Source organism: Numida meleagris, chromosome 2 (assembly GCF_002078875.1).
Source record: "Numida meleagris isolate 19003 breed g44 Domestic line chromosome 2, NumMel1.0, whole genome shotgun sequence".
Classification (NCBI taxonomy): Eukaryota; Metazoa; Chordata; class Aves; order Galliformes; family Numididae; genus Numida; species Numida meleagris.
This window is the reverse complement of record NC_034410.1, coordinates 99,980,745-99,992,112: the sequence shown is the minus strand read 5'-3', so window position 1 is coordinate 99,992,112 and position 11,368 is coordinate 99,980,745.

Sequence of the window (11,368 nt, the reverse complement as noted above, 5' to 3'; positions counted from 1 at the left end):
TAAAAGTGGCATTTAATGTCTGTATTTGCTATTGGGTTACCAACAGAATACAAAATCACTGCTTCAAAATATCATCAAGGAGACTTTTCTGAAAATGTCTTTCACTTTTTCAATGAAAAATGTCTTTCTTCCCACTGCCATTGACACCAACCAATCTAACAGGAAATAATTTTGACCACGGCAGACAGAAAACAATTCAGGACAGTCCTGGCTGAATACAGAGAGCAGGAAAAGCTGAAAATATATCTGATGGCTAAATGTTGTCTGGAGAATTCTTATTCTGATGGAATGTATATCCATGGGATGCACATTTCCATCTTGAATGAGAGATGTTAGATTGCTGGGCTTGCAGTACCAATGGATTATTTTTTCTACTGATGCTCTGGTCATTTAATAAACTGAGCATTTTTGTGATCATTAAACCTAACGCTCCTGAGAGAATGTCTTCCTGACGATTCAAAGTTATTTAAAAAATACAAATATTGGGCCTCTTAATGCCATGTTCTGAGAAACTACAGAAACTTAGTTCTGAGAAACTGCCAAATCCAGCGGCATCCCTCGCTTTAACTGCAGAAGATACAACAGACCAGAGCACTCTCAAAGGGAAGATTTTAAAGAATAACCACTGTGCAGCAGCGGAGGTGGAAGTACACACTCTGTAACACTTTCTAATTGCAAATATGGAGAATATTTCATGCTCCCACAATGGGCATTCCCATTTGCTGAAATTGTCACCCACATGCAATATACGTTACTTGCAAAGCCTGGCAGACCATCTACTTCAGGGAAGCAACAAGGTGTTCTACAGGAGAAGCACAGGAGTTTTCCCCATACAAAGTTAAGTTAGGGTAACTACTGTTTCTTTTTTAAGGTTTCTCTGGTGCAGGAGAAAGCTGTAAGTGTTGCTGTAAATGTATATTACTGCTAACACTAATTTGCAGGGGAGAAGAATAATGAAAATGATTTTAAAAAACACACTTTTCTCTCCCTCTCTTAAAACAAATATAAAGTAGAAAAAAAAGAAAGAAAGAAAAATGTGAGCGTAGCAAGTCTTGTTGTCCCTTTCCCTCAAACCCTGGGATCCTGGCTTTTCTGGAGGCACAGCTGGCCTCAGAATGGATTAGGGGGAAGCGCATTCTGTCCCCAGGAACTCATTGTCATACAGAGCGATAGCTCCATGCGCAATAACACCAGTGCTTTTGAATGCAGGTTGTAATTCTGTATTCTCCACATGGTATTTATTGAGCCTCTAGCTCAGTAAGTGCAAATTTCATGTAAGGAATAGGCTACCACAGGTGAGGAGGCTGGTTATTTGCACCGGGATGTTCTGCATTCTTCTTAACTACCGTGATTCCTGGGGCACTCATAAATCAGGGGTGTTCCTCTCCCTGTCAGGCCCAGAGTGACAAGGGGAGGATTTGTATATACTCCAGTGCTCCCAGAGAGTGTGTGCGCGCGCGTGTGTGTGTGTTCGGGGTGGTTTCCTCTGCTGTCCCTTGAGAGAGAACCATTCTGCCAGCAGCGTGTTATGACATCTGTTTTTACAAACTCAATAATGTTCGGCATGCTGAGAAGCTGGGGCGGTTTTGATGGATGAACCCACTACAACAGCATGATAACATTCTGCGAGCATGCACAGGGGATTAAGCAAGACACCAGCCCACTTTGGCGAGGTCAGGCTGTGCTCAGAATCTGAAAGGATGTAATATTAATGTCTATCTAATTGGTGAATTTGTCAATGCAGTGTTGCCATTAAACTGCCAGCCATCTGGACCCCGAGGTTTATGTGATCACAGCTGATTGTCAAAACAATGGCATTTCACTGACCTTAAGAAATTTAATTAAAATGTTGTATTGCTTTCCAGGCAGTATAGGTGCACAAACTGTTAGCTAAGAATGAGGTGACTGTAAGGGCTGCTTCTTCCATTTTCCAAATATACAGTGTAAAATCATTTTTGCATAGAGACATATTCCTCGTAAATTTAAAATAATGTGCAACTGCACTCACACTTTGAACAGATCATGTTTCCTTGCAATGTGTTGTAATGCTTTGGCAACAACAGCAACAACCAGAAGAGACTTTTCCAGAAAGCATTACTTTGCAATTCCATTCATTTCTTTTTGACTTAATAGCTGGTTTAGTATGTTCATTGTTCAATTTACAGATCACAAGCTGTTGTACAGTCCTTTGTTTTGAAAGCAACCATTTCCAAAAATAAGAGTCATTCTGAATACAAATGCTACTAAAAATACTAATATTTATTTGATTTATCCTCAGTTAACTGGCAACTAGTTAACCAATGACTAGTCAGGCTAGTCAAGGTGGCACAATCTCAGAAGAACCCCTCTGCCCTCAAGATGCACTGGTAGTAGGGTGAGGAGTTAGCACTTGCTATGACAATATCTTGTCCTACGTTTCTGGCCTCCAGCACAACCTTTACACCAGTCCCTAATGGAGGAAGAGTTTGAAAGGTTGCCACAGATCTGCTGTAACTTCAGTCACTGAGCCCAGTACAGTATCTCTAGTAGGGAAGGAAAAAAGCAATAGGTGATGCAGCAAAGCTCTACTTCTCTCATGCGTGCAACAAGAGGGGTCTGTCAGCAAGGCTCCCTTGCACATCTGAAACCAGTGATATCTTCTTGCCACCTCTGAGGATGTGTGTCTTGGGCATGTCAAGCTCTGTGCAGGTCAGAGACTTCTGCTCTGCTGTTCTTTAAACCAGTATTTTAGAGGCCACGGTACAAGCTAGGAGAAAAAGAGTTCTCATTTTCCAGTTGCAGGCCCCTAGGGACATAGAAATATGGGACATAAAGGATTTCTTGGGTCACTGAGGTTCCTTCTCCATATTGCAAAACTCTTTTCATAAATGTGTTGAATGCCATCTTAAAACAAGTTAGTGTTTCTGCTAGCCAGATTGAGAGGTTGTTCCAGAACTACACTGTTCTCGTGGCTATGAACCCTTTTTTAATTTCCATCTTAAATTTATTCATGGCCAGCTCATACCCATTTGTACTTGTGCCAACATTGCCTTTTAGTTTAAACAGCTCTTCCCTAGTGTTTGCCCTCCCCATGAATTTACAGAAAGCAATCACATTCTCACTCAGTTTTTGTTTCGCTAGAATGAAATCCAGTTTTTCTAATCTCTAATAAAATGCACTCACTGTTCCCCTGAACATTATTATTTCTTGTCTGCTCCTTTTGCACCATGAATTCCCCATTCTTGAATGGAGATAACCAGGGACTTGAGCAGTATTCCAGATTATGCTTGGCAGATCCCCTAAAGAATGATGATGACACTGCCCTTCTTTGCAAGACAACTTCCTCACAAACTACATTAGCACATTCCCCATTTTGTGTAAAGAGCAGTAATGGATATAGGAGTTACTCCTAAATCTCTGTTATATCCTATCACCGTGCTATTTGTTGTCTCTTCCCTTCTTACACAACATGTCTTCACTAACAATTTTTTACACAACATCAGCTGTTTTACTGAAGTTCAGGTAAATAAGATGTACTACATGCCCTACATCTAGAAGGTATTTTTTTTAAGAATGGTTTTGGATTAATTTAGAATTACTGTTTACCTTTTGTTAATTTTTTTATACCATTTTACCTCCATTCTTCCTCACTCTCTTCCATAGTTCTTTATTTCAAAATGTGTTTGAAAGCCTTATATGATGTTGAAGTCAGAGTGGGAGACTCAGTGGTTCAGATCTTGTCCAATTTGGTGGGTTTTTCTGACTGAAAATATATTGCATTATTTGGAATTCATTTCCTCCACATTGCTCCCCAGTCTTTCAGAAGGCTTGTGAAATATTCTTTTTGGACTTAGAGAATGCAGTGAGTGCATATCAACAGGAAATGATTACCTTATATATGAAAAAATATGTTGTTACTTCGTCATTTTCTATTGCGCCAAGATGAGGTTAAAAATAGGTGTAAGCAAGAACTTTCTAAATTAACACTAATGCAGACTGCATCAAGATTTAGTAAGACAGCTCTTCAGAATACCTATGTAATACAAGGTGGTGTAAAATGTGTCATAAATGTAACCTGCATTAATGTGTTGCTGTCACTGCAGTAAGAGCCGCTTTCAAACACTCAGTGGGCATAGGCTACACAATGCACTTATTATTCTCCCACTGGTGAATAAAGCACCAACTTCAGCTTCTGGTGACCATGTTTATCTCACTGAGAGCTCATCTTTTAGCAACAGAAGTCTGAAAAATGAAACTCACATCCTGCACATTCTACCATATTAGCAAAATACATGTACATGAATCTACTGCAGGCACACAAAAGTATTTTTCTTCAAACTACTCAAACTAAATTTCTGCCTAAAAATCCATTAACCATATCTACCTTGTTTGATGTTATTAGATATTCTGCTAATTGCAGAGGACCAGCGTTGTTCCAGACCAGTAGATCACTCCTGCATATTTGTAATGTGACACTGATAGAGTGTGACAAAGTAATTTGAAATCAGACACTGATTAAAATGCCTGATCACATACTGAGAATATTGCTAGTTAGAACAAAGTTTTCTCTACCGTGAATCCTTCCACAAAACTGACTACCTTGAAGGTTGTAGTACTTTTTTTTTATCCCAGCCCACAAAAATGAACTGCAGACACATTTCTCATCTGTGAATTAATTAGCTTGTGGAAACCAGTCGGTGACTGCTAGAACATGCTATTTAACAACCTTTGGGGAATTGGATCCTCTTTCAAATTCACATCAGCTCTTTATTAATGTGGAGTCTGGGGGGCAGGAGGGGGGGGTCGATAAAGGTCAGAGCTGCTCATTAGAAACCTAAATGAAATGTGGTAACACAGTTGATTCTTAAGGGATCATAGCTTATGAAAGTAGAAACAAATATAAACGTACATCTACATGGTAGATATCTACATGGTAGTGAAAAAGTGGACAGTTGCTCAAGGTTGTGACTTTATGTTAATCTCAAGAGAGTATTTTTCAAAACAGTATGGAACAGAACTTTCAGCAATACCTGATTGCTTCATACTGCAGGTGATTTCTGCCCTACAGACTGATTTAATGAACCAAAATAAAGTTTTAATTTCCCTCTAGCCCCACAAGAAAGAGGGTTCAGACTAGGTGCTTGGGTCAGAATGAATAGATGGGAAGATGTATTTTCCATTCTCTTGATGTCAGAAGCAAGATGCTGTTCAGTCCAAAACTTAAGTGCAAAGCAATTATATATTTGTAGCCTGTTGGGAGAGGGCTAAGTCATGTACACACTGAGAACACTGAATTTGTTAAACTCTGGGCTCTTGCAGCCCTATGGGAAAGGCAGGTGACAGCTGCCAATATCTTTTGTGTTCAAAGAAATGGATATTCACCTGTACTAAGTCAGTAGCCCATGAGGACCCAAGGCTAAGTTGCTCTGTTCGATTTCTGTCTTTTGATCAGCTTATGACTATCAGGTCTCTAATAAGGGCTTGACATGCACAGTGGAGCCTGGACCCCTGGCAAAACATGAGCTTGGTTGCTGCTCAGAAAAACCTAGTGTCATTTTTGACACTAAATCTAATCTTCTACTGTTAAATATTAAGGCTGCTGCTTACATCAGTTTATCTGTTGTGAAGAACACTTCTCAAGCCAAGAGCCTTGAAGGAGCACCTTTATGGATACTGCTGGGGAGTAGTCAACTCCATGTTGTCTTCACAGCTCGTTTTGTATCAGAAGAACAAATGCTCTCAGTAAAAATGTGAACAAACAAATATTAAAGTGCTCCAGACATAGAAGTGTTCTATGGACACAGAAAATGAAGGGATTTTCAAATTCATACTAGGCTGAACACCTGCTCATGTGAATAGATCATACTTGGAGGACTGACATGAGTAACTGCAGAGAAAGATATATTCACATGCATGTGAGCTGTGAGGAGTCCATTTCACAGTGCTGATTCCAGCTCTATGTGCTAACCCTTCAATGTCTACCCCCTCTAATTTGTATCAGTATTTGACAGCTTGTTGACAGCTCATTAAGGAAAAAACCCACATGTGACCAAAGCCCTCACTGCAAGAAGAGATATGCTCTCTAATTGTGAACTATATTGAAATCTGAAACAGATGTGGGACTGCAGGTCTGAAACCAGATCAATTAGCATGTTTATTAACATATACTAAAATGTATTTAAATTATTAAATAGTATAAAACATAATAGAGGCAACAGCTATTGTAGGAGCCTATGTTGTCAGAAGGAGCAAATAGGAGGAAACAGAGCAGGCTTTTGAATTTACTGTTTCCTGATAAGGTGCAATATGTTTGGCTTTAAAATGTGTCAGCTCTGTCATTGAGCAGGAGCCACTCAGGGGCAGGAGTGTCCATTCAGTGTCTTCACATTTCAGCAGTGAAAATGAACATGACTCGTTACACCTTTGCAACAGCAAAGGCGGAGCTTTGGTAAGCACCGTAACATTTGGCCAAATTTGGTTCTTTGGATATTTCTTTTTTAACGTTAGTTAAATTTATATTAGCAATTCATTTATATTTCTGGGTTAGGATTAGCAATTCTTTTCATTAATCTCCGTTTTTGAAAAGGCTTCTTGAATTATGGGTATCACGGGATATCCTAATATAATGGAGAAAGTGCAAATTAGACATGTAGATTTGAAACTTCTCTGAGACATTTCTGCATCCTTGCTTTGAAGGGCATTTTTTTCTGAATTTCTTTGCAGTATCTGATAACTGGGAATCAGCTCTTTATGCAGAGAAAAATTCTCTTCTTTCTTGTTCCCTCACATTCTTTTTGTACTCTCAACACACTGAAATATAAAAGCAATCATTCTGGCTAGGAGAGATTCAGTATATCCATGAAAACACAGACATGCAGCTTAGACCCCTTTTGAAATATTTTAAACTTGAGATGTGTAAAGAGAGCTGATTGAATGTTTTGTGGACCTTTCCAGCCTCTATGTCATGGATATGGCAGTTACAGGGGTTAAGCTGCAGGTAGTCTTTTCCAGCCCTGTACCCAACAGAGAAGCATGTGCATGGAACTGAACTAATTCATAACCTGTGCAGAACATGGGGTGGTTACAATCATGTTTCTCCCTTGTGAGCTTCCTGCAGAATTCCAGAAATGGGCTGACCATGTGTTTTTTCAAGTCTTTCCTTCAATTAGTGATTCAAACACTTGGCAGAAAACACAAGGAAACATAATTTTCTCTTTGCATAAACTTAGAAGGAAAAAATCTCTGAGCATAACAGTTAGTGCTTCATCTGAAGATACAGAATGAGGCCTTTAGGGCAATAAAAGTGGGGAAATAAAATTTTATGAAACAAGCAGTGTAATACTATATGGCAATAAAAGAACAGCTTTCACTCTTAAGTTCATGACAGTGATAACCTGGATAAGGTAACTCAGGGGACCTCCATTTAAGTAAGATACCATAAGGAGAACATCCTCACAATAAAATATTTTAACAAAGCAGCTAATAGCTCTGCACAGATTATTAGTTTACTAAATGGAAGATATTAAGTTTGAAACTGATATTCATGTACTCTGCACCTCATTCCTGTAATCAATTTACTAGCTCTTGAGCATTATTTTCTTCTACTTTATAGAATGATTATAAATGCTCTCATTTTGAGCTCTACAGCTAAATGCACACTACAAAAGCATAGCTTTGTTGCTTCCTTTGTTGATTTATATGGAGCACCTATCGTAACAGAAATTCACAAAAAGATTATTCCTACAGCAATTGCATTTACGTGAACAGCCTATACATTTGACAGGGTGGAGAACTTTTGTACTTTACAGCTGCCACTTCAGGTTCAACTTCTTTCTCTCTAGATCTGTCCCTGACAGTCAGCTGGCAATGAGAACTGATGTGTTGTTCCTCAGCAACACTTTCTCGAGTTGCATTCAAGTTCTCTGAAGCTGCTGTATCACTTGGGGGAAAAAAAAATAAAGAATGAATACCGAGTCCTAGGTACCCCCAGTTGCTGAAAGGGAAACACTCATGGCATTTCTCAGTTGTAGGAGGACTTTCTCTCTGGGGCCCTTCGGAAACATTTCAAAGCCATCAATTTAGGGATTACTCAGTTTTCTATGGTCAGTAGAATTTTTTGGAGTCTCTTGGTAAGCTTTGCAGTTATCAAGCTAAAAGTTCAACATCTCAGTCTTATTTTATTCCAAGATTGCCTGGGCTTCTGCTAGGTTTTGGTAAGACTTTTATTTCCTTTTCTTTCCATCAGGTAACAGATGCTTCCATGTCTTTACAGTATAAGCACGGCCATGTCGTCCATAAGATGATGTTCAACTGTCTCCATCATCAATATGATGCAAATGCAAGCTCAGAAGTACATCTGACATTACACATAATGTGTTGTTATACTATGTAAAGAGAAGGCCACATCACAAAAGTGATGAATAGAAAAAAAAAAATGTCTCATTCAATAGAAAAAATAATCTGGTAAAGTTCAGGTTTCTACTCAGTATGGAGAACCTTGCCAACAGATTGTGGTCATTACTGGTAAGCCTTGTAAGCAGAGCTCTTCATAATTTTACTTCATATGTTGTAACAGCCTCACTGTTGCTGTCCAACTACATTCTGTCACTCTGACAATGTTACATAAAATTATTAATTTAACAGCGCCCTTTGGATGTGCTGAAACCATACTTTTATCCAAATTGGTCTTTTAAGTATCGGACATCTTCAGAAAGCTGGCTTAATCACCAAAGTGAGATGAATGCATTTTATTAATTTTATTAATTCCCAACATTGCAACTGTGTTTCTGCTTTTTAACATGTTTCTGTCTGTTTCGCTATGATACCTTAATGGCCTTTTCCATCTATTTTGAATCTCAGCTTTTCTAAACTTTGTTTTAGAATTTCTTACACACAGTGAGACCTCGAGACAAGAACATCTGAACAGTTTCCTCTCCTGTACACAGATATATCAAGGTGAGAAGCACTAGTATGTAGTGGAATTCTAAGATTTTCAGGATTCACTTGAAGCAGTGAATTTTCAGCACCATAACATGACAGTCCTTTTAGGCTGTGACTAACACTTATTAGGTGATGTCATAGCCCTATATAGTTGTTCTTTTGTTTCTTTTTCATACCCATAGAATTTTGTAAGTAGACTGATCCACAGAAACAATATCATGACAATACTGCAAAAGACATATCTTTGCATTCACAAGCAGTGTAACGTGTGCTCACATGCTGTTTTAATGAGGAACAGAGGTATGAATGACCTAATTCAACATGCTAAAGGACATTTAATTTCCCCCAAAACACCAAATTAGAGGCTTGAAATCTTCTCTGTATAGAATATCTGTTAAGTCTGGGAGATGTGAGTTCCCAAAGACTTTGTCTTCATATCCTTAGCACAAAGTGTAGCTGTCAAGATGTTTGAATTTTCATCATGCCTGTTGCAGAGCATCCTCAAAATGCACCATCGCTCCTGAACAGTATCTCCTAGCGAGACTGATCAAGGTTATAATGAGCTTTATCTCTTTGGAGCTTGCTGCTCCAGGATTACTTTCTTTCTGTTTGGTGGTAGTGGTTATTTTTTTGTTTGGGATCTTCTTTTCAATGTTCAATAGATTTTATCTAACTCATAGATATTTTTTCCCTATCAGTAACATTCAGTGAAAGCACTCTGTATTTTATCTAAGGACAAAAAATAAAGTTAAAAGGCATGGTCTCTGCTGAGACCTTAACAAGAAAGTTGGAGCATAGAGCGGAGGTGGAGCTGCTCACAACCAGCATCTTCTCTTTGAAATTTTCATGACCAGGAGACACATTTCAGACCATTTTAGTGACAGTGGGGTTGCTTTCACATTTCAGTGTGTTCAAAAGTTCAATCAAAAATAGTTTTTGAAATTTTAATTGAAACTGAAAATAGAAAGGAGCCCAAGTGCCCTCTGTTGATCACAGCAATAGGAAGAAGAAAAGAGAAAAACTGACACTATGAAACAAAAACAACTGCTGCAGGGATTTTCACTGTGCATCTTGCTGTATTTGCTGCTAAGTAATTCTTCTCAGTGATCTGCTGATAGGGTCTAAAGGGGAATTTTAAACTGAATGTTCCCACTATTTCTTGGGTTTTCCCTTTACTTTCAGATCACAGATCTTTATTCAGTAAATAATTTTGAATTAAATAAATTCTGGAGGTGAGCTTGCTCATGTTACCAGAATACACAGCATACTGGTGGAACCAGGAAGGTGGAAAACTTTGACTATCAAAGCTAAATCCCTTGGAATCATAAAGCACCGCCAAGCTTTAGGGACCTAGGTGAAAGCGAATGCCACTTAATTAATGCAGCCAGTCTCTGAGCTCATAAAAGATATTCTTATCTCTCATTAGTATTTATGTGATATTTTTTCCTTTGCAAAGTGGCCTTGAATCTGGTGCCACCCAGCCACCAGGATTAATAGATCTCTTTACTGCCTTCCACAATTGCAACAGGATACTGTGGCATCAGACAAGACCTGCCACAAGCACACAGTTTTATATGAAGAGACCATTAAGAGCTATTTATACAAAAATAAAATACATATAAATTCAAAAATAAAAACTGATTCACTACCCCTGAAAGCTTTGATACATCACTATGCTAGATGTGGCATTTCTGGCCCCTGTAAACATATTACTAAGAAATGTCAATAACAAATCATTCAAAACGAAGAGCCTTGATTATAACAGAATTTGTTAATTGAATGTTGCGATTAAGAACATACAAAGGTTAGTAAGAAATGTGTTAGAATATCATGTATAACAGATAAGTACTGATTGACAACAGTAGGTTATATGTTTGGTTTAAATGTAAGCACATTCAGTAACAGAAATGAGCACCTTACTTCAGACTAATGCTAATTTTAAATATAACACAGTCATCTCGTTTCTCTTGTCCCATCTGTTGCCAAAGGCAAAATATAAATTATGAATGGCATTTTTTTCCCTCTTATTCACTGCTTTGCAAACCCAGCAGAAGTTTCACTGAAGACCTTCGTATTTTTGTAGGCAAGGATCCTCACACACAACAAATTATTTCACTTCTTTTTCTACCATGTGTGTGAAGAAAAGCAAATAAAGGGCAAAACTCCTTCCATTCTTATTAAAAAATATAACACTAAAAAAAACAGGATGTGGTATTGTTCTTTGAAACATAATCTGGATGATGGAGGTGATGGGTTGATGGTTGGACTACATGATCTTAAATGTCTTTCCAACTGTAATGATTCTGTGATTCTGTGAATGTGGTTTGTCTTTCATATCACTGTCACCAATGCTGCAACACACCACCCACTGGCTCAGTGTGCTCACACCCACTATTTGGTCTCCAGAAGCATTCAGCAAGTATCAATGAATGTCAGTGGGTGTCATTCT